The sequence below is a fragment of the Numida meleagris genome, chromosome 8 (genome assembly GCF_002078875.1).
Source record: "Numida meleagris isolate 19003 breed g44 Domestic line chromosome 8, NumMel1.0, whole genome shotgun sequence".
NCBI lineage: Eukaryota > Metazoa > Chordata > Aves > Galliformes > Numididae > Numida > Numida meleagris.
Window position 1 is genome coordinate 6,072,725 of NC_034416.1, and position 22,293 is coordinate 6,095,017.

Sequence of the window (22,293 nt, forward strand, 5' to 3'; positions counted from 1 at the left end):
ATAAGGAGAAAACAACAAATATGGACAGAAAAAGACTAGAAAAACTTAATGGTAAAAGCTGCTGCTTCAGTCACTCGTTTCACTGTCTCTGTTCTTCATACACTTTTACCGTGAGTCTAATTCTTCCATTCATAAATGTAAATAGTCTGGTAATGAAGCTAATAATATTGAAAATATATTCATAGTATGGGAGTTATTTTTTTTTAGAACAAGTAAACATCAATACTTTCAAGTATATATTAAAATTTAGAGCTTTTTAACTATTAATCTGCATTAAACAATTTTCCAGTTGATTAGTGTCTTTTGCTCCTGGAATGGACATAACTATATGCCTTCTTTTGGAAAGGTTATACTCTATTACACTCTTATTGGTAATCCAGGGTTTTATTCTATCTTCATTTTGATCTTTGTCTTTTGGCATTTTCTACTGTATTTCAAAATTTCTTTGAAATAATTTGTAAATCTTCCAAATCATCTTTGTTTCTGGCTGCTTGGAGCTGATTACGCAGGTCCGGGTAACTTGTGATATGTCAGTACTTTCAGTGTACAATTGCTGCTTCTCCTCCCTTTTCTACCTTGACTTCTTTTGAGTTATTTGGCTATCCAACATGAGCTTACAATGCCATTGAAAAGACACATTTAACTGATGACCTCTTGGGTAGAGGGGACAGTTATTTCTGGTTGCCTTGACATTTAATCTGAAGCTGAAAAGGGGTTGACATCAGTCAAAAATGATGTTATCTGCAAGTTAACAGGTTGCAGCTCACCAGCTGATGTCAGCTCCACTCCACTGCAGTGATTTCGGCCAGCACTCTTTCTTTTGCATGTGGAACACACTTGGCTCAGACCTAGCTGAGTACCAGCAACCCTTCTAACTGTGGTGATGGTACCAAAGGTGATCAAATCATTTGGTCACATTAATTACTTCACTGGTTTTATTTTAAGTAATAAGTAGAATCTGTAGTTTCATTATATGGAATTAATAGATGTAAGTGGAGATGGGGGGGAAATCAGTACTGCATTAAGCTTCTTAGAAATAAAAATTGTGTACCATTAAATCTTGTTAAAACAAACACATTATCCATTTTTCACTTGTTCATTATTGTGATGCAGAAGAGGATTTGCATCTTTTTGGAGATCTGTAATTGTGGCTTACTGTGGCATAGGTGAATGGAAGCACTTTCTCAGTGTTTCTGTAAGAAACTAGTAAGCTAAGAATGCCATGTGACATAAAAGAAAAAGTAAATCTTTGTGATATCAAGCAAGGACTTAGTAATGTGATTCCTGTTCATGCTATTGAGTGAATCATAAAATATCTGTGCATTAAGCAGAAACTGATTTTACAGTATCTGACCACCTGATGTGAATGTATATATGTAATATAGTTGAGTGACAGTGGTGCAAACATTTTTCTTCTGAGTTACTGGAAGCTGGTAAGATTTTACTAAAAATACCCGGTAGTTTAGTTTTTTTTTCAACATTTAATTGGTATACAGTGTCGGAATGAAAGCCCTTCATAAGCAACCATATACAATGAATAGGTTGCTGATGTCTCCTTTAGCAGCCTATTGCAATATGGTAAAAAAAAATTACTGTCACCTGTTACAAACTGAGCTCGACAGTTGACTCCGTGTTACTTATTACACTGATGTCTTTAACATTCTGTACATTTGAACTATGGTTGGGGCTATATCAGAAGTATGATTTAGAGATCTGGAGTTATAAACAGAGGAGAAACCTTGCCAATTCAGTGTCTGTGGACATGTTGAACCATTCATGACAGCGTGTTTTCTGGATATGTTAGTTAAAACAAACAAAACAAAAACCATGCTTCACCCTACAGTAATTAAGCCTATTTTATACCACATGTTGGATATCATAAAATGTTTATTTCATTACATAAAATTGGATTCCAAAAAGAAAAATGGCGAATAGAATTTGGAGACCTTTTAAAATCAGACTCCTTTTCTGAGTCACAGATATTGTGCCAGGTTTTGATTACTGACGCAACTTCAGACAAGGTGATTCAGACATAGAAAACCTGCAAGTAGCAAAGAATCGATTTTATTCACTACCTATTCAGTGGTATGTTTTGTAGTTAATTGAATACTAATAATGACCTGTTATACGTTCACGCAAACTTGAACTTTCTGAATATTTTTTTAATTCTCCACATATATCGTTGGCCCTGCTATTACAGAGCCTTCAGGTAAACGCAGTCATAAAAATGCAGGTGTGTTTAGCTGATGTAATAAAACTACAATAAAAGTGCAGGTGTGCATAGCAGGTTTGTGAAGTGACACTTGTGTAGACTAAAACAAGCTGTCTTTATATGAGTTAAGAGGTAATCACTAGAGCTGAGCTTTCTGATTGCCCTTCCTCCATCATTTTCTCTCCAGCTCCAGCATTTTACCAGAGTGTGCGATGAGTCACTTCCCCGTTTTATTTTCTCTCACAGATGGCATCATTTCATCTCACGCTCTGAAAGTGACAAGTGACACTGTGGCACTGACTTTATTGTATTAGCCTGCACTGGCTGTGCTGAATTTATAAACAATGTTGCAACTTTCTTTGGCTCTACATGGTGAGAAGGTGAAGTAAGAAAACACAGGAAAACTATTGTAAGACTCGAGATGCTACTGATGTAACTTTGAGCACGAAGGCAGTATAAGTAAGATTTTTACTGATCACCATGTAGTGGCACTAAAAACTGTGGTTGTTCTGTGTGTTTTTTCTCCCTTCTAGCATGCCAGGGAACACAGAGCCCTATGGCTGACTCACTGGCTGATGTTGTCATTTTGGCACACAATCAGTCAGTAAAATGCTGCCAGTTCTGTCTTACTGTGTAGGATCTATTTGCCTGGAGCTTTTAGATTCCTTTCCAGAGCTGACAGTTTGGGTGGAACAGTAACCTATACATCCCCAAACACTTGACTTTAAAACTATGAGACACAAATTATTTAATCTCTCGACGGAGTGAAAAATATTCAAAATCCCAGTATGAAAGGTTTATTCTTTTTATTTTTGTTAGTGTTTATTTCCCCCTCTGTTATGATAGATGGGCACTGAATTTCGTTGAAGGGAAAAAATATGCTGTGAAAGACCTTCCAACACCCACACACCCTAACTATGCACACTTTCATCTGTGTTCCTGGATGTGCAAGACATGGGCAGTGTGGTAGAGGTTATAAGGAGAGAAAGCAACATCAAGATTTGGAGTAGGTGGCTGGTTCAGAAACGGTTTGATGGTGATGGAGCAGATCTGCACCTGTTGACTAGGACCGCAAATACTTTCAAGGAAATAAGGCACTTTTTTTTTTAAGCTTTTAACACTCTGTGGTGGTGAGTAATTTATTAAGCAGGTCTCATTTAGGGATTATTTTAATATGGAATGTAGGGAAATGAGGCACCTTCCATGTCAAGGTCATGCATATTGGAGAAAACGTTCTTTCAGATGCCTGTACTTTGCTCTGATGCAGGATTTTGCTGTTCTTTGTTCTCACTGATTGTGTCTCAGGATGCATTTCTTCATGCTTCTTCCAAGTCAAGACCGAGCCCTCATTAACATTGAGGCACTAATTGCTGCTGAGAATAGCTTTCTCCCAGACATTGTTTTCTTTTGAGGAATTTTAATTGGAGACCTAGAACAATTGCACGTGGCTTCAGTGGAGATGAGAGGGAGAAAATGAGAGAGAAGTAGCATGTTTGTGTATCTTCAGGTAGGATTCATCAGCTTTTATTTACTAGTTACCTAGGAATAGTTGTGTTTATTTAAATGTGAAAAAGTATTTTCTTCAGGTTGCAGTGCTTACTACTGCAGTAGAACTTCCCTGTGGCTAAATGCCAGCTTCCAAAATCAATGGAGATTGCTCTGTCACACTGAAATAAATCTGACCGTGTCTAGATGTACTGATCAAACTTGACTCCAAATACGTGCTTGCTGTGTACAGAATGAAGACTCAAGTGCAGCAAATTCAATTTAATTTGCTTATGCTTGGTCAGGAAAAAAAAAAAAAAACACCAGCATATGTCTTCAGGTGAAATTTGCATGCAAACAAGGGAATGCTTATTCAAAATCACGGAACACAGGAAAATAAATTATGCTTGAATGCATTTATGATTGTATCAGTTACTTACATCAGAAGGTTCACATACGCAAGAAGACCATATTGTCTGAAATTAGCTTCTTTAAGAAAGGATTTCTGCTGTTTGTTAGCTCTTATCCATCTTACAGTTTGTAGGATGTCTGTGAAAACTCAGCTTTTAAATGTGTCCTGCTGCAGGGTGCGTTTGGACACTAGAACCTGGAATGATCTGTTTTATTCATAGGAACACAGCAAATCCAGCATTCCCGGACAGTGACAGATACAGTTCAGACTACTTTAGAAATTGTAAATGGGGAAATCACAGTTAATCTTTTTAAGGAGTATGTGCAAACTGTTGCAAGAAGATGAATCAAGCTTAAATTAGTTTAACCAGTTGAAAGATTACTTCCATAGTGTACTCCATTATCATGAATAATTCTGCCCCTTTGATTGTAAGGTAGTAGTAAATAATGAAAGAATTTAGATCATGGAAATTAGGCAATACTTTGTTTTAATAACAGTGCCTTTGAATTTCATCCTGACCCTTAACAAAGGCTTTGTATGAACACACAACATATTGCAAACAGTGGGGGGAGGGCTGGTTTAAGGGGAAAAACAGAATCGTGAAGAAATGTAGTGGAGAAAACGAGAAACATGTTGTTACCTGATTATTGAGCCTTCCCTGAAACCTTTAAAGTAACTTAAGAAACAAAGGCAAAATAAAATTTTAGGGCAAATTTGGGTTCTTCTAGCTTCTTTTAGATAACTAAAGAATTAAATGTATTGATAAATGAATGTTTTTCTGTGATTTGATGAGGCCAAGGCATTGCACAGAGAATTAGAACAGATTTTTTTTTTTATTTTATGGTTTTCAGCTGATATCTTTGCACACTTTCAAAGATGCTTTTGATCCTACAGTAAAAGAAGAGGCCTATTCCATGTAATCAAGTGCTTGATCCTCATCTGGAATGTGGGCATTGTAATATATGACATTACTGCTGATGTAAAGTTTGGAATTTAAGACTTCTACAGACTAGATGTATTTTCTTCATTGTTAGTTTAACTCTTTCTTTCTCTCAGACTCCTTGACTAGAGCTTGGACGTATTTAAAAAAAAAAAAATCACCAAGAGGGAGAATAAGTAGTTAGGCATTTGGAACTGCGGAGTAGACAATACAACAGATGTATTTTTTCCAGGGGGCTGTACAAGAAATGAGTGCTCAGCTTCCTGAAAACAGATGACTGTTTCTGTTAGCAAGCAGTAAGAATAAATACACAGACTAAAACATGATGCTGAGGGCAGCGCGTTGCCAGCAAGCTCTAGTCTAATCAGGAGATTTGCCTCAAAAATGTGCTCCTCATACAAATAAAAATGATAATCTGATGAATGCAGTTTAGAGATGAACAATGTGTATTTTTACTATTTTAATTTGCTTGTTTGTTTCCTCTAACTTTTCAGATCTTTGCTTTGGTTGTACTTTTGTTACCGATAGGTTCTGTAGGTGACTTCAGATAATGAACAGAAGATAAATCAGATCTCTCCTGTGCTTTACAATCAAATAAATCATCTGCTAGGTCATCACTGAACCGGCCAGAAGTTGTGGCCATAAGAACAGTGTGAAACAGAATTTGAGTTAATGTTAACTTGCCTTTCAGTAGGTTTATTGACTTGAGTGTTGTATTATGTGGTCTTAATCAATGTGGATTCTAGTTTATTTGTAGTAAAGACTGCTACAAAAGCAGAAAAACTACGAAATACTTTTCGGACACGTTCCTAGGCTTGCCGATAGCAGAGCCACAGGTAAATAATGTGACTACTGAATGAGAATAGGAGGAGAAAAGGCAGTTGATAGAAGTTTGGAATGCCACAGAAAAGAACAAAAACAGATATGAAAAACAATTAGACCAATACTGTGAGAAGATAAGCAGTTCCAATTTATATCTGCTACTAAGATATTATTTTGATATATGCTATATCATATTTTTATATGCTATTAAGATGCTATTATCTTACAGTTAAATGGGTAGATGAGTTCACCAATGAAAATTCTGGAACAGGACAGTCCGTTATTTCTAAATTAATTTGATATTCAAGTTAGAATTTGTAGAGTATTTGTAATTTTATAGGGGAGTCTTAAAACTATATTCAGTAACCATGAAATTAATTTTACTTCAGAGTTTTAAACAGTGGTTCAGTACTATCACCAGGCAGAGAACTGATGACACCAGGTGCATCAGTTCACCATGATAATCAAATCAAAACTTGTCCACAAAGCAAGATCATAATGTGAAGATTCTTGAAACAGGAGTTCATGGTGTTCATCTAGTTGGTTCTACCTATATAACCTTTTACTCGTTCCACCATTTATGAGAAACAAGGTATGTCATGTGAATGTTGACTTCCCAGCAGGTTTTTAAAACAAGAAAACAGCAGTGATTCATGAACTTGGCAAGGATTCTTTCAAGTAGGGGATTATTAGAAAATATGTACTACTTTAGATACTTGATTTCATACTAACATTTCAGAAAATACCAGGAATTAACAGCTTTGTTGGTATAAATGTATTGTAGGAAAAAGTGAGTTTATTAATGTAGAAAATGTCCTTTGTGGCCCTCTTTCTTAATATATGTATTAAAAGTTCTTATTTCACTGTTTAATTGCTTTGAGCAATACATGAAAAATGCTATTTTACATAGCTTAGCCAATTGATTTATCAGTAAGCATTCTTTCAGCTGTAGCTATAAAAAAAAAATAGATGAAAGGGGTAAAATGTGCAAGCCCAACATTTCTGTCTTTGAGGGCAGAGACCAAAAAGGTGTAACAGAAGACATTGATAAAATGTTCTGTTCAACTGGACCAGTGACAAATGATGGCTGAGTAGCAGAGTCATGGCAATAAATCCAGTGGGACAGTATTCAAAATACTTTTTATCAAGTTCTTCACAGATTGGTTTTATTTCAGGATTACGTCTATACTTGTAAGCATGGATTAGAAGCATGAAGATACTGCTTATTGTCACCATTTAGATTGGGTAGTGCCTATACAGGCAGATGTAGCTGGAACTTTGAGATGTACCTATTTCAGTTATTTCCTTATAGTAAGTTCTTCAAAGATCAAAAGGCTTTTAAAACAAGACAATCCAGGTTTACTAGAATATACATTGAAACGCCTGACGCTTCAAATATGCTATGTAGGTAAGATAGAGCACAACTAGGAAACGTTTATACATCTGTGTTCTCCTTGCTTCTTCTGCATCATTTAGGGGCAGGTCCTCTCTCCAGTCGTGGCTTCACTCAACTTGTTCATTTTGAACGGCAGCACACCGCACAGCCAGGTCTAGCTGCATTTTCTCCTGTCTTTCCCAGAAAGGGGAAGGTTTTTGAGCTGTAGATTCTCGGCAATGTCCTGTGACATTCTCCCCCCCTATATCACATGGTTTTGAGCATTCTTACTGTTTACAAAGTCATTCCTCTTTTCATGGTGCGTAATGCAGACATTCAGAACAAATCGATATGTAATGGATGGCAACGATGAAATTTTGGAGATGCATTTTAAATTTCAGAAATGAACTAGAAATTAGCTACTGAACATATTAGACAAATAGGAAAACAAGATGAATCAGTTCCTCTTCTGTAAGCAGAGATATTGTCTACAGGGAGACCTTGGTCTCACTGCTTAGTAGATCTGAAACAGAAGGTAGACAAGACAAATTTGTCAGGGAGTGCTTTGGCAGAATTCTGAAATAAAAATAATGTACTGGGTGGGAGTACTTTTTGCATTGCAAATAGTTTGAAACAGTCTTAGTTTTTTGGCCAACTTTATACATAATTGTGAAGCTAAGATGTTCTTGGTGCAGAACATGTTTCAGCTTCTGTCTTCTTAGAAGATGCTAGCTCTCTCCAAGCTGATTTATTTTAGCCTGGTTGCTGTGACAGCCACAAGGCAAAATTCAGCTGTTCTGGGAAGAGGGTCAGGTGCTGGCCACTGCTGCAATGAAAGTGAAAAGGGTGTAGGGAAATGGTCAAGTAGGATATAGAACTGCAGGGGAAAAGGAGAGAGGGCAAAATAAAACAACATAAAAGCTACAGAATGAAATTTCTGCTGTGAACAGAATGAGTCCTGATTGCTGCTTGTAGAGGAGTCTCCTTGCTTCCAGCAGAAGTGGCTGCCTTTGTGATACCCTGACCCATCCCTATTAACAGCAGCACCACCAGCAGCCTGATACTCCAGTGCTCTGATTGAGAAAAGGAGCCCTTTGCTCTTATGCTACTCAGCAGCAGTCTATGCCCTAGGCACTTAATTTCAGTGCTTTCAACAGAGGTGTGTATGACATAGTACAGAGAGTACAGAGGCTTCATCTTGGCCTACTGAAGGGTTTGGTTCTGATTTACCCTGTGGGCATTTACTTTTAACTGCACATCCACAGTCGTTGTATTTAAAACTTAAAGTCCATTATCATTAGGATATTAGAAGAAAATTGAAAAATTTCCAAAATGAATGGATATAGTAAAACAAAATAAAATGTGTTCTATGAATTCAGTTAATAGTATTTTTTATCTTTAAACTTAAAAGCTCTTATTGTACTTTTTTCTAATACTTAACTCACATTATATAAGAAAAATATTTGTCATCAGTGTATTTTAGGATATATCTTCATTCAGAAGGGAAGACTGTATCAATGTGTGTGAGAAAAATAATCCAAATACAAACAAATGGAATAATTTCCAAGTTAGCTTTCAAACCCTAATTGAACGAACTCATTTGTAAAGGAAACCTAAACAGCTTTGATCAGTTAACTTTCACATAGCTCTTGTTTTACGTTCTGAGCATAAGCTATTTTAGCTCCTTGAACAAGATCACTTGGATGTTGGTATGTATTTATTAGCAACTTAGAAATATTGGAATTTGATCAAGTTTGAACATTGTTTCTTCAACTAATATTTGGTAATGTAGGCTGTGACAAGTTTGAATTTAATGTCTTTGCAGCTTCTCCTTTAAAAGCAAGAAATGAACAAAGATGATTTTATCCCCATAAGATGTTTTTGTATTTTTCTTGGGGTGGAAGAGAGCCTTCTGGCATTACTAACTTCACTGGCACAGAAAAGCAACTTAACATTCATTCAGTGGTGTGTAATCAAGAGAGCACACAAACAGAATCAAGCAAACTGAAGTGATGTGACATTAGACCAGTATTTTCAACAGCTAAATGATATCACAAAAGATATTGCAAGGCAAGGCGAAAGTCTGTCAATCAAATACTAAGAATATGAATGTGTTCTGGATGCATACAATAGCATACATACATGGCAGAGTAAGAATGAACTACTGAAGATTTCTAGTATTTCGTGCAATCCATCTTACAAATTTCCAAACATTTCCACGTGCTTTCTAGGTGGATTAATTAGGGCTTCTGAGCATAAGTTTTCAAAAGGTTTTCTACTGAAATAAACTCACTTCCCTGAAATGAGGTTCTGTGGAGTGACGCATAGAGAAGGATGAAAGACCATGGGCAAAGCTGAAATGAGGTTCAGATGGGATATATGGGGGAAAATTACTGAGGAAAGTTGAACACTGGGAGAGGTGGCTTTTAGGGATTGTGTAGTTTCCATCCTGGGAGGCTTTCAAGACCCAAATGGGGAAAGCTCTGAGCTTTATTGATCCTTGTATTTTATCTAGCCAAGGTCAGGTTTCATAGCGGATCTCAATTTGAGCAGTAGGTTGGACTGCGTAACCTGATGAGGTCTCTTCCAATTTGTTTTTTGTAAGGTCCTATGTTTTCTGTGTTTAATCTTTATTTACTTTACCATGTTCATGCTGAATAAACTTGCAGTTTACTCTAGCAGGGTTTTCAAAATGTCTGTGTGAGTGTTTTCTCTTGCAACAGCTTGTACTCACCACAACCTTGAGTCTTTGTAATAAAGAACTGACAAGTGTTGATGATGAAACAGGGAACCAGATGTATTTGATTTAGTTGCTTAACAAGCTTGTGACTAAGGCCAAGACTGTCACTTGTTAAACAGTTTGTTAAAAAACAACACAAACAGTTCTCCCTCAAACCTTTCATATGACATGAATGGTTTTGAGTGAAACTAAGCCCATTTGGAAATTTCACATCAGTCCAAAAGAGAGCTGTTTACAAAGCGTTTTGTTTTGGGTGGTTTTGCAGAACTGCTAAGCATGATTGTTTTGGAAGTCTCTTTGCTTTAGGGCTGAACTGCAAAGCTCAGGACCTGCAACATTAAGTAGGAGAGAAGAGATATGCAATCACTACAGAGAGGAGTCCTCTCTCTTTCTCCCCAAAAACCTTGCAGCTTTCTCATTAAGTAGCATGGCAAGAACAGAGATACACAAATAAGTAGGTAACCAATTCCAGCCTGCTAGTACTGCAAAACTCTGCCTCCCCAGTTCTTCTTGTACTCTGTTTGTCTGTGCACATCCCAACTGTCCCCCTTCCTTAGGTGTGCTACTGATGGGATGCAATGCGTTCTGCTCCACTGTGGGTGTGTAGTTGGCCACTTGGCATTTGTTTTGTGCCCAGGATAACAAACAGACTTGCATGTTAAGAGTGATATAATTCAATCTCATAGTAGTTTTTGTTGCTTTTAACATTAAAGAATGTTGTATAATACCTTATAATTGAATGTAATAGTGTGACAAATAACAATTGTAAATTAATAATAGCCATGTATATATTAGCTTGCTGGTTACTAATAGTTATGTTCGTTTTTTAGTAATGTGTTGCTATCATGATCTCTTAAGTTAATTTTGTCTTGGGCCTGCAATTCAAGAGGTAGAAACAGGGCCATATGTTGCTTGGACTTCAGCTAGGTCTCAAAAGACGAATTTGTGCAGAGCAATCAAGAAGAGCATAGGTCTCTGTAAGCAAATGGAACTGTTAGTAAATAAGCACGATTAAAAACAGTGTGTTTGTTTAACTCTCCAAAGAATTATAAATAATCATGAGTTTATAGTGGTCAGTGGGAACTCACTTTGGAAAGCAGATGTTCCAGTTTTGAAGAATACAGTGTTTCTATGCTGATGTTAACATAGCAACCATTCCCAAGTCACAACAACGAAGAATTGCGTTTGCACTGTTTTCCAAATTTTGCATCAGTATCTTGGCAAATATTTAACTCAAATGTTTCATATGAAATTAACTGGTTTCACTCTGGTAAATCTGAGAATAAATGAATTCCATTACCAGCAATCCTTGTAAATATTTTGTTTCTAAGCATATACATAAGCAGAAAAAAAAAGGGCTGAAGGGAACTTGGGAGGTCATCTAATCCATTGAACTGCTCCATGAATCTTTCATTCTTCTTGATAGCATTGGGTGAAATAGTTTCAGAATTGCAGTAAGTGGCATGATCCAGATCTTCACTACCATCTTGCTTCCTTCTGATTAATTTCTCTGGCAGCTGTGAAATGTCACCATTCTTGTCCTATTCAGTGGATGTGGAATTCATGTCCTCCTTTTACCTTTCCAGTAGAATTTATTATTATTTGTTTATTAACATGAATTTTCGATCTCTGGACATCTGCAGTAGACAAACAGTGGGTTTTTGTTTGTTTGTTTTTGTTTGTTTCTTTGTTTTATGCTTTCCTCAGAACCTGTTTTCTAAAGCTCTTGATTTTGTTGGTCTGCTTGTGAGGCTATTACCTTATGCCAATTCTGGCACTGCTCAGGAAAGTGGAAGGCTTGCCTCATGTGTTGCGTATGGCATTCATATTTATATCTTCTGGAATGTGAACATTTTTCACACTTCATATTGTTAATTTTGTGTTTTTATTTCTCATCACCTTCAAGTTCTCATTTTGAATTAGTTCTTCTGATTATTCCTATTGAATTGTACTGCTCTATCCAGTTTTTGTAATTACAGTCTACTCCTGTAGCACTTCTCCCATCCGGGCAGTATAGTGCCAAGCCCTGCCCCTTTCTCCCACCCCCCTTTTTTTTGTGTGTGTGTGAAATGATGCAACTTGAGTACTTACCTGTTAATTGTAACCACTTCTCTGGAAGTGATGAAAGTAGAGATTGCATGTATTGTGCCTGAACAAGGGGCAGATGAAAAAGACTTAAAAAGATGCAAATGTTGTCAGTGTTCTTCACTGAGGAAAGAAGTCGTGAATTAGGCGAATGTATTGTATTGACTGCTATCTCGTCCATGAAAGGTTGAGGAATTAGATTAGAAAGCTGATTGATATGTATAAAGCTCCAAGATTTCTTTTTATTCTTTAGGATTGGTACAAGTGAAAATTTGCTGAGAAAGAATGCTTAGAAATAAAGGCAATGGGACTGGCGTGAGTGTTGCTAGCCTAAACAATAAAAGGATAATCTGTCTTTCTTTGTGGTGTGCCAAGCAATAACCTGCTGTTCAGATTGATTATAATCGAAGCAGAGCTGAGGCATTTAATTGATCTCTAAAACACTTTGTTGTGAGTATAATACAAAGTAGTAGACATTAGGAATGGTAATTATAGTGATACTAACAGAAAAAAGGAGACTTTCCTTTCACGATGTGAAAAATACTGAGCTGAGGGGTTTTGTTGTTTTGGTCAAGCTTTCTGTTGATACGCATACAGGTGTTAACGCTTGCAGGAGTGTATTTCCTACTAACTCTTCATGCGGAATTTGAATATGAAGCTGTGCTTCTGCACATCAAACATGATAGCCATTAATATAAACACCGTTGGAGAATGTTGATGTTACTTCATCATAAAAGAACAAATATCTTTCGAATATTTTAACGAACACTTTATATGAATAACTGTCTTCTGAAGGTGGTCTGATTTGCGTATCAGATTGGACAGATTGTCTGTTCTATCGTAAATGGAACCCAGCTAAGTAAGGGGCAGAATTTCAAGTACTCCAGACATATATTTATTGACTAGCACTAACAGACTATTTGGGTCATGTGCTGCCTTGATTACAGATCCTTACCACTTCATGATGTATTGATTAAGGTGTCCATGTACTGAACATCAGCTTCTGTATTCTATGCTATAGTCAGCCACAACAGACCAAACAAGACTTGAAAAAAAAAAAAAAGAAATATATCTTGACATGCGAAAATTGTGTTTCCTGTAGAAAGGTTTCTTAAAGCTGGAAGTGTCTTTGAATTAGGGCAATCAGTTCTTCAATAAAAGATCATAGTTCCTCTTTTATTCTCTGGCATTGTAATTCATTCGAGGATTCTGTCAACACCCCCTTTCAGAAACTGCATAAACCTGTTAAGATTTGTTGGATAAAAATCAATACAAGTTGCCTTTACTCATAACTTAAAGTTCACAGCTGAAGCTTCCTCCAAGAAAAGTTTCAGTACTAAAAAAGAAAAAGCAGACATCAGTTTCTTTATGGTTCCCAACTGAAAACAATTGCTAGTACTGCTAGAAGGGATTATTTTTGGCCTAGGTCTTTTGCTCTGGGATTATTTTGGTTGCCCACTATTTGCAGTAACTGACCAGAATATAAGGACATGTCCTAGCTGTGACAGGACAGTAGGATATCAAGGGAGTAAGTGCAGCACTTGAAACATAGACTAGATGGGAAGCATGTTAAGGTCTCCCAAAAGAGATCTGTCAAGATTCATTGCAGGTTCTATTCCTTACTTTACTTCTTTAATTTCCTGCATCATTTACCTAGTGTCTTCTGTGGCAGAACTGCTCTACACATCACTGCTTCTCTTTATGTTTATTAATAAATTGTGGTTTCACCCATACAGGATTTTTTCCATGTATTGGTGAATATGATCTATCTGGGTTGCAGATATAAACTAAACTCAGCTCCTGGATCTTTTAATAAGAAACCAAAACCTGTGAATAATTCATGGGAAAAAGCATGTAGTTCAAATGACAGCTTTTCCCCACGGCTAAAATTTTGTTTAAGATTAAACTTTCTGTTCTTCAATGTTAATGTTTTCTGGCTTCTCTCTGAAACTTTCTTTATGCATACCAAACTTCATCATACTTAATTTTTGAGCCACATGTAGTTTGAGGGTGTAGGGTGGGGAAAATGTAAGAGAACATATTTCGTGTATTCATTTTACTAACGATTCCTTAATCTAACAGTGATGATGCTATGTTACCTGTAATACTGGGATTGTTCTGTTTTACTAGTTACTGTTTCCTTACTTTTAGGGAGTGGGTTGGATTAGTCTTGTTCTGCATCTCTCTGCTCATCTAACATGAGACTGCAGGCTGTTCTTGCTTCCCAGTGGCTGAGGTGGCTGTTTGACAGCCTTGCTATTGAAAGGTTTTTTTTCTAGAGTTTCTAAGCACTCTACATTTAGTGAAAAAGTATATCAATTCACTGCAGAAACAAACCTGAAATGTCTGCTGCCCTGCAATCAAAGTAGCATTGAGCATCTTTCAAGAAAGGAGAAAAACCTTCTAAATTACTTATCAGTCAGCTCTTTGAGCCACCCAGGAACAGGCCCTCTTCAAGTTTGTCGGTTAAGAAATAAGATCCTAGACTGATTCTGAGCATCTTTGCATTTTCAAATAAAGAGCGTGTTCAACTTTTCTTCTGGTCCTTATTGTCTTCTCTGATATATCCAGTTATTGGATGTTTTTAAACATCTTTAACATTCTTCAAGTAGAATAAAACTGCTGTAAGTGCTAGCCAGTACATTCTCTTCTGGTATATCGATGAATGTCTACCAGAATTGGAAGGAGAGAAAGAATTTGACTTCAGTGCCAAAGAAAATTAAGTCAGAAAGATGGGTCCTCAAGTAACAAGCCAAGTAGGAGAAAGTTATGGGGTTGGTTTAGAATAAAGAGAGAGATTGTTTATGCACTGTTTGGAAGCTTATATCTATGTTAATGTATCAAAGCTATTTTGGAAGGCTTTCACTGCTTAAATCCTCTGTCCCAGAAGAGGGGAAAGTGGAGCTCTGGAGCTGATTCATAAACTTAGCAGAGAGTATTGGACATACAAAAAAGAATTATATTCTACATCAAAATTCAGGAGCTTTGTATATTAAGCCTAAGCGTGAAACATGAAATTTTATTATAAAGCTATGAACTGGAGCAAGTTTACTGTCTAAATCAGTGGTATGACTTTTTTTTAGGACAGTCGTGAAAATTTACTTATACACATTGAGCCAAAGAAACGTGTTTGTTGAAAGGCTGAAATTCCTGCTGCTTCTGAAGTCCTTTTATGCATCTAAGAGGGATATTCACTTATTTTTCTTGTTCAATCCAGCTAAGTATCATCATTGTTAATATAACAATTTTAAATTCTGTTGATACATCATTTACAGAATGCAGCTGTTTGAAATTACTGTAAACGTGTTGAAAAAAAATAGAAGTAAGAAAAGACAAGGAAGAAAATAGTTTGCAAACATCAGTGGATGATGTAAGATTATTATTTTATTTCAGTTGCGTTGGTAGATAAAATGGGGAAGCTAAACGTCCAACTTCAAAAACATCACTTGAGGAAAATATGGGAATGTAGCATGGGAGGAAGAAAATGATGAAAGTTACTGTGTTAAAGAGAGGAAAAAAAAATCAATCTTTCTGCAGGAAGGACTCATCATTTTCTTTTTTGTTCTACAACCATCTTAATAAGCATTTGATAAATGTCCCTTTAGCAATAGCAGGAAAAAATCATGTTTAAAGTATTGGTTTAAGGGTCATCTTTCAAAGCATTACATCTTAATAGTTAAAAACTTTATCGGGTTCTGTACAAGTGTTAAATGTCTAAGGCTTCAAGCAATTCTCAGAAGAAAGCAGTGAGAAATTTCATTCTGAATGGTAACAGGTTGCAAGGAGAGATTAATGCATGTGCATTCATTATCAGCACTAGACCCATTTTATACAAATGCCACTGGAGATGCTGGTCTCAGAGGAGAAACGTGTTACCCCAAATGCATGTATTCAGAATAACAATGAAATTGTACTGTGAGGGTTTCTGTGATGTGTGCACTGTGAATGTTATTACAAGTTGGGAAGGGAGGAGAAAATGCACTTAACAATGTTGAGTCATGCAGGCAGTAGCACATGTATAAAAATGTTTCAGATGGAGAAAAAAAGGGATGTGACTGAAAATGCTACACGTAAATTCCTGGACTTTTAAAAGCGCACTCTTGTTTATTTACTAAGAATGTGTAAGTTCTGTTTCTTTTAAAATTTTGGCAAAAAAAAAAAAAGTGCAAATAGATGGAGAGAGACTTCTGCACTAAGGTGCTGACTTCTTTAGCAACATCTTGAGCCCACCTACAAAATGTACATCTAGTCTGAATCTCCTTTGCAGTCTCTTCATACTTTCTCTTCTACCAATTTGTATGCAAAACATTATCCAGCAAAATTTCTACATGTTCTTAAGCTGAATTATCATAGCAGATTTCTGCATGCTTTTGGAAGGTGGCAGAGACAGTGGTTCTATTCTTGATGCAGGTATTGTTTCATGAAAGATCTTTACTATTTATTACATCTCTCCCTGGTGGAAGATTGCAATTACTATCCTACACTCAGCAACTCTTTGTCTGAATCATGACAGCTCTTAATTATGTGTGAAAGTAGAAGTTATATTAGTTTAATTTTGATCTCCTTTATCCCAGAAACACTTTGGGTTGTTGTTTCAGGATTTCAGTGCATAGTCCACAGTTTTTTGGAAAGTTTGGGCTCAGCTGTATCAACATTGCCAGATAAACTGTTTTCCCTGAAAAACAGCTTCCCTGAAGGAAACTTTCCATGTTCTCTAAGAATTACATTGCATTTATCATAGCTTCTCATTTCCTCCCAGTGTCTCTTCATTCAGGATTATTCAATTTTGAATGATCACTCTGATTTTTAATAAGCATTTCTTCATTCAGATTTCAGCATGAGACCTATGATGGGTTGAAATAAGTCTCATTTATTAAAGGTAACCCTGAGAGTACAAGGTAGGTTCGATTATAAAATCCTAAGAGTTTTGGGAAGGAGATAATCATTAGGTGTTGTAGTAGTAACTTGATTTTGTAGATTGACAGTTCTCTAATCAATGTGCTACAGTAAACAGCAATATGTGCCATGCTAATTTGTCTTTGTTTTCTGTTTCTGCATTTAAGTCATCAATATAACTGCCAATAATGGAGCTGGCCACTTGTTGGAAAGCTTATATCCATAAATAGTAGAGAAAGTTCCTGTAAAAAGACACTAGTCTTCCAGCAGCTCTGAGAGTTGAGTTTCAGAAAGCCACGTAAGCACTTGTGCACTGCAGTTTTTCTGCTGTAGGGCTAAGCACTACAGGGACAAGGTCATCCTAATGACCTCAGTGGAAGGGAGTAGCCCAGCTGCTTGGGGGACTAGAATTATAGAGCTTTTTTTTTTTACTTTGCCTAATTAGCAATATTACTTTATATTTTGCGTCCTTCTGCATGTGTTAGGAAGAAGTCTGCAGGGAGCTCATTATGTTACCAATGTTGCACTTATAGGCTTGCAAAGAGGTAGCTTGAGGGATGTTGGAGGTGCATTTGCTTGAAGAAATTCCATATCCAGACTGAAACACTATTGAAAACTTGCAGTAACTCTGCAGGATGTCTCCCGTTGGGTATGCTTTATTCCTTCCTGCAAGTTCCTGCAGAGAAACTGGCCAAATGAATCTTCCTTGACATATTTTCTCTTTGAACTAATGTCTAAGAGTAGATATTTTGCTCGTTGTTAATAAGTCTCCATCCAGTGAATGGACTTGTGAAAGAAAAGGAGACAATGAAGCCTTGCTAGTCAGCTTGCAATGATTTTTCAGAACTCGTTCTAAGTGGTATGACTGGCATGTTCTAGAAGTACAACTTAGTGGATGGGTTTGTTTGTTTCTTTGTTTTTCCCTCTTTGGTGTTGAAGGATGACAGAACCATGTTCCCAGCACTGTACTGTCATAACACACTCAAAACTGTGTTGCTGAAAGGAAGACAGGGAAAGATACAGAGCAAGAATTTCTGACAGTGCTTTGAGGCAGTAGGAATGTGTCTGAATCCATACTCATTCACTCCTCTTTCAGCTTTCTTCTTTTGAAGACTGGATCCTTAAAAAATAATAATAATAATAAAATGGTGCAACATACCTCATGTAATTATTTTGTCTAACTAGCTTAAACAGTTACAACTGAAGAATGCCATTATTTTCTTGGTATCATGTTAATATGCTTGCAATTTTACCCAATGAGGAATCTAATACATGAACTCCCAAATGCTAAAACTGATTAGTATTTTGAGAAGTATTATTCAGATTTTCATTTGAAAAGAAAAAAGTGGAAACTGAATGGTAATGCATTTTCTCCAGCTCATGAGCTGTACCTTTCTTTCTCTTGTTGCCACCAGATAAATGATTTTAGATTTGTATAGTCACTTTTGGTCTCTATATCACCCCATTATCTGGTGGAGAAAGTCAATTTCTGATTTAACTGATCACTAGATATTAACTAGATATAAAATATTTCAATGAAGGGTAAATTGATAACAACGTAAGTGCACTGAACCCAGAGTAACTTCTGTCAAAGAAGTTTCAATTTAATGGAAAATCACTTGAAAAGGAATCGTTTTAACAAGTGACATTGATTATAACCACATTATGATATGATGATACTTTTAAATGCATATATAATATGTGAACGTACTTTATGTAATCTATAGAATTAGTAATGCAAAGCAATATTTGTTTTAATTATAAATGTTATATTTTTTCTTGATTTAAGACAAAAGTCACATAACTGAGACTAACTGGAGTTGTATAGGTAACATCAATTATAACAGCTTGATAGCAGTAAAAAAAAATGGACAAGGAAAAAGTAGTTTTACTGTCTGATCTTTTGAGAAAGAAGTAACTAAGTAAAAGTCCATCCTCGTCCCCTAACATATTTGTTGTCACCTGTCTAGCCTTGATTGAATATGATTTTTGTCTTAAGATTTTAACTCCAGAGGCAAAAGGCAGAAAAGGGAAAGCGTAACGAGTAATATTCTGAAGAGTTACGACCAGTTGTGCCATCTGAATTTATTTTAATACAAATAATACAATTCCTGTATATAGGCACTGTCTGAGCTATTGAGAACTAGCATGTCAAGTGTTGCCAGCTCTCTTTGTATTTCCAGAGCAACTTGTCTCAAATGTGTAATAATGTCAGAAGCACAAATGTGTGCATAGTCAATTAAAATGCTTTTTAGATTTTTAAATATTGTGAATTCGTCAGTGTTGTTCTTCAGCTTTCAGTGTTGTTCTTCACCTTCTAAAGATGAAAAGCTACTGAAAGCACCCTTGTGTCAGACAAAGTACAAAATGTCTTCCCATTCTACAAATCAGCTAGTGACACTTTGTGGTGACAGTTTCAGTGGCAGCAAAAATTGGAACAGCTTTAGTAGCAGCATTCACTGTCTGCTGTGTTGAATGATTGGGGTCCAAATTACAGATGTAGAGTGGGTAAAACTTGTAAGCAAACCTGTGAAGCGGTGCTTCTTACTGAGTGTACTCACTTCCTAAAGTGAGGAAGACATCAGACTTGAATTTGATAATGGCTATTTCAATATCATGGTCAGATAATAGCAGTGGAAAATTTAATTGCAATCTTGATATTCAGTAGAAGAAAAAAATGTTTGTTTTGCTTTTAACTGTTTGCAAAAGGGCAATCTGTTAGTAGGAAAGCCTGTTGGAGAACTTGGCAAATGATTTTTTGAAAGGCAGTTTCGTCTCTCAGCACAACTTAATTTTTTCCATTTAGAAAGCAATACAGCACACTTCTGCAAATTGAGCCCCTGAGCTGAAGAATGTATCTGGAGATGGTGGAAGATGAGTCTCCGTGTCTACAGGTAGCTCACTTGTTACCACAGAAGGACTGAGATACTGACATCATTTTATTTTCTTTTAGGAGTATAACTAACAGCAGAAATGTTGCCAGATATTTAGTCTGAAACCATGTGGTTGATAAGGAAAACATCTGTATAAGTGGATTAGTGTATCTGTTTTGGTGGATGCAGACCCTTATACTACTTCCATGCCTCAGAGCTGAGTGTTTCACCAAACAGTTAACGCACAGTATTGGTCCTTGAAGATAATTCTTGTGTTGTAGGAATTGAAAAATGAACATTTGCTGATATAGGGGGGAAAATGCTACAACTCTGTTTTGTTTGGCCTTACATCAAATTATTTATGAGAAAATTGTTAGATATATGGCTGAGCAACCTTGGCATTATCAACCTTAGTTTTTCTCATATTGTTAATATGGTGGGTTTTTAACTGTTCTGTTCTGTGGGATGTAGAACAGGTTGGGAAGCTGGTAAGAAATATGCTGTCACTCTGTGTCTGAATTAAAGGGATAAAAGGTACCAGCTTCCCTCCTCCAGCTTGTTTGGAAAGATGCATGGAAAATAAATGGCTTTTTCTAGTGAAAGCAAGTGCTACTTCGTCTAGAATAAGTATTTTGTCTGGGGAAGATTTACAGTATTAAACATTCTCAGCTGCAGTTTGCAATTGCCACATCTTCTCAGTGCTTTTCTGTTTCTTCTCTGCTCCATTTTCATTTTTTGAACTTCTCATTTGCCTTACTGCTAGCTGTTGCTTTTTTCAAATAATCTGGAAAGTGAAGAATGACCAGACTGAACTCAAATGCCATTCTGTTGTGCTTAATAGCTGATTAAAAAAGAGCTGGCCCTTCTGTAGTGTTCATGTGCAAATGCATGCTCTCAGGCTTTTTAAATTGAGTAATAATTGCCTATGCCAAAGGCTGTCAGTACAACAGGACAGAAATCAGTCAGCTCTTCTAAGTCTTCGTGTTATGTAAAGTTGTTATTTTGGAAGAATGAGCAATGATAAAGAACTTTTGCAGTGCTTTTTGTAGATCTCTCTTTTCACGGTAACCATGAAGTTCACGGTGCTTGTAGTATTGATCTTCTATCTTGTAAGGAAAGAATTCGAAACAAAGCAATAGGAGTTTAAGCACAATATACAGGGAAAACAGGGCTGTACATCTAGAAACATTTCTGTCAAACATGCCCATTTCTGCATGCAGTGTAATAATTACGAAGAGATTCAAGACTTTCATGTAAAGCATGAAATTGACTATATTGTTTACACTATGGCATACACATTAGGAGATGTTATTGTCTAAACCTACATTAAAAGAAAAAATAAATACAAAACTTTCTTAACTACCTGTGATAGCATGGTACGCAGACTTCCCTAATCATGTGTGATATCATGGGTTATTTATTTGCACCGCTGAAATCTTATCAGAGAATGTTATCCCTATTTACTATTCTATCCCCTTCGAGTGGACACCAGAATTCCTACTGAATTTTGAGACCTCATTTCTTTTTTTTCTTATTGACATTCAAATGACTTTTAATGTGTTTATTAGTGAAAACAGGGATGGTATCAACTAGCTCCAGAGCCTTTGTTCCATTTAACTAATACTTCACTTTTAGCTCTCTGTTACCTACAAGGTAATGTTTTTGAAGTTCTGTATTTTGTAACTATAGCTGAAAATCAGCCTCAAGAGTTCCAGGTTCTATGGTAATATGTGCTCATGCATTAATTCGCTGAGTCAGAGCTGCAGCTTTCTGGTTCACCTCCTTTGCTGAGGTGATAATGGCTTTTGTGAAGCTCTTCTGCAGCAGAACTGGTTTCTCAACTAATGACTCATTGTTTTAAAACGAAAGGGATAGTCCATGCCCATTAATAGATGTAACTTCCCTCAGTTGTTAATGTCTGCCCACACTATTACTTTTTTTGTTATCTGAATGCAGCTATCAGCTGTATAGACCCTAGAAGAAAATAGATTTAGCTGACACACAAGCAGAAATCCAGCTGACTGCGGGCTCTGTAAATTTGCCTTATAAATGCTCCACTAGAAATAGCGAAATTCTTCTGTAAAGCAAAGAATTCTAGAGCACAAAGGACTCATGTTTCAGAGGGAAAAGCGCATATTTACATAAGCTGAGGTAGTGGCTAGTAACTTACATAAGAACAGGAAGGCATATATGTTCTTATACATTATATAAAATCACAAGGAAATTTTTTATTACATGCATGTAATAGGAGACTATTTCTATAAAGCAAGTTGCAGCAAAGGAGACTGATTTCCTCACCAGCTGTAGGCTCTCTTTTTGTACTTCCTGTGCGTGTCTAGCAGCATAAATATTATGTAAGTGGTTAAACTTACTTTTTTTCCAGATAAGCAAGATGATAAAATCTGGCAACTATAAATTGTGTATTTCTTTCAGCTTCGTAATATCCAGGTTAT

The 22,293-nt window shown here is 36.4% G+C and overlaps 2 long non-coding RNA genes across 14 annotated transcripts in view; one reads left to right on the plus strand and one right to left on the minus strand.

The window, feature by feature from the left end:
• LOC110403001 overlaps positions 1 to 22,293 on the plus strand; it is a 97,254-nt gene that overhangs the window by 53,246 nt on the left and 21,715 nt on the right. For 8 of the 12 annotated variants that reach the window (XR_002441452.1, XR_002441451.1, XR_002441450.1 and 5 more), the window contains one exon: positions 19,774 to 19,861. The exons of the other annotated variants lie outside the window; for them this stretch is intronic. This is a non-coding gene — a long non-coding RNA (uncharacterized LOC110403001). The remainder of the gene's footprint in view (positions 1 to 19,773; positions 19,862 to 22,293) is intronic. 12 annotated transcript variants of the gene reach the window in all.
• Positions 2,821 to 22,293, minus strand: part of LOC110403002 — a 50,432-nt gene continuing 30,959 nt past the window's right edge. Inside the window, exon 4 of one of the 2 annotated variants that reach the window (XR_002441453.1) lies at positions 2,821 to 7,769. This is a non-coding gene — a long non-coding RNA (uncharacterized LOC110403002). Of the gene's footprint in view, positions 7,770 to 15,283; positions 18,088 to 22,293 lie in introns of those variants that run through there. The other variant, XR_002441454.1, reaches the window with a different exon arrangement.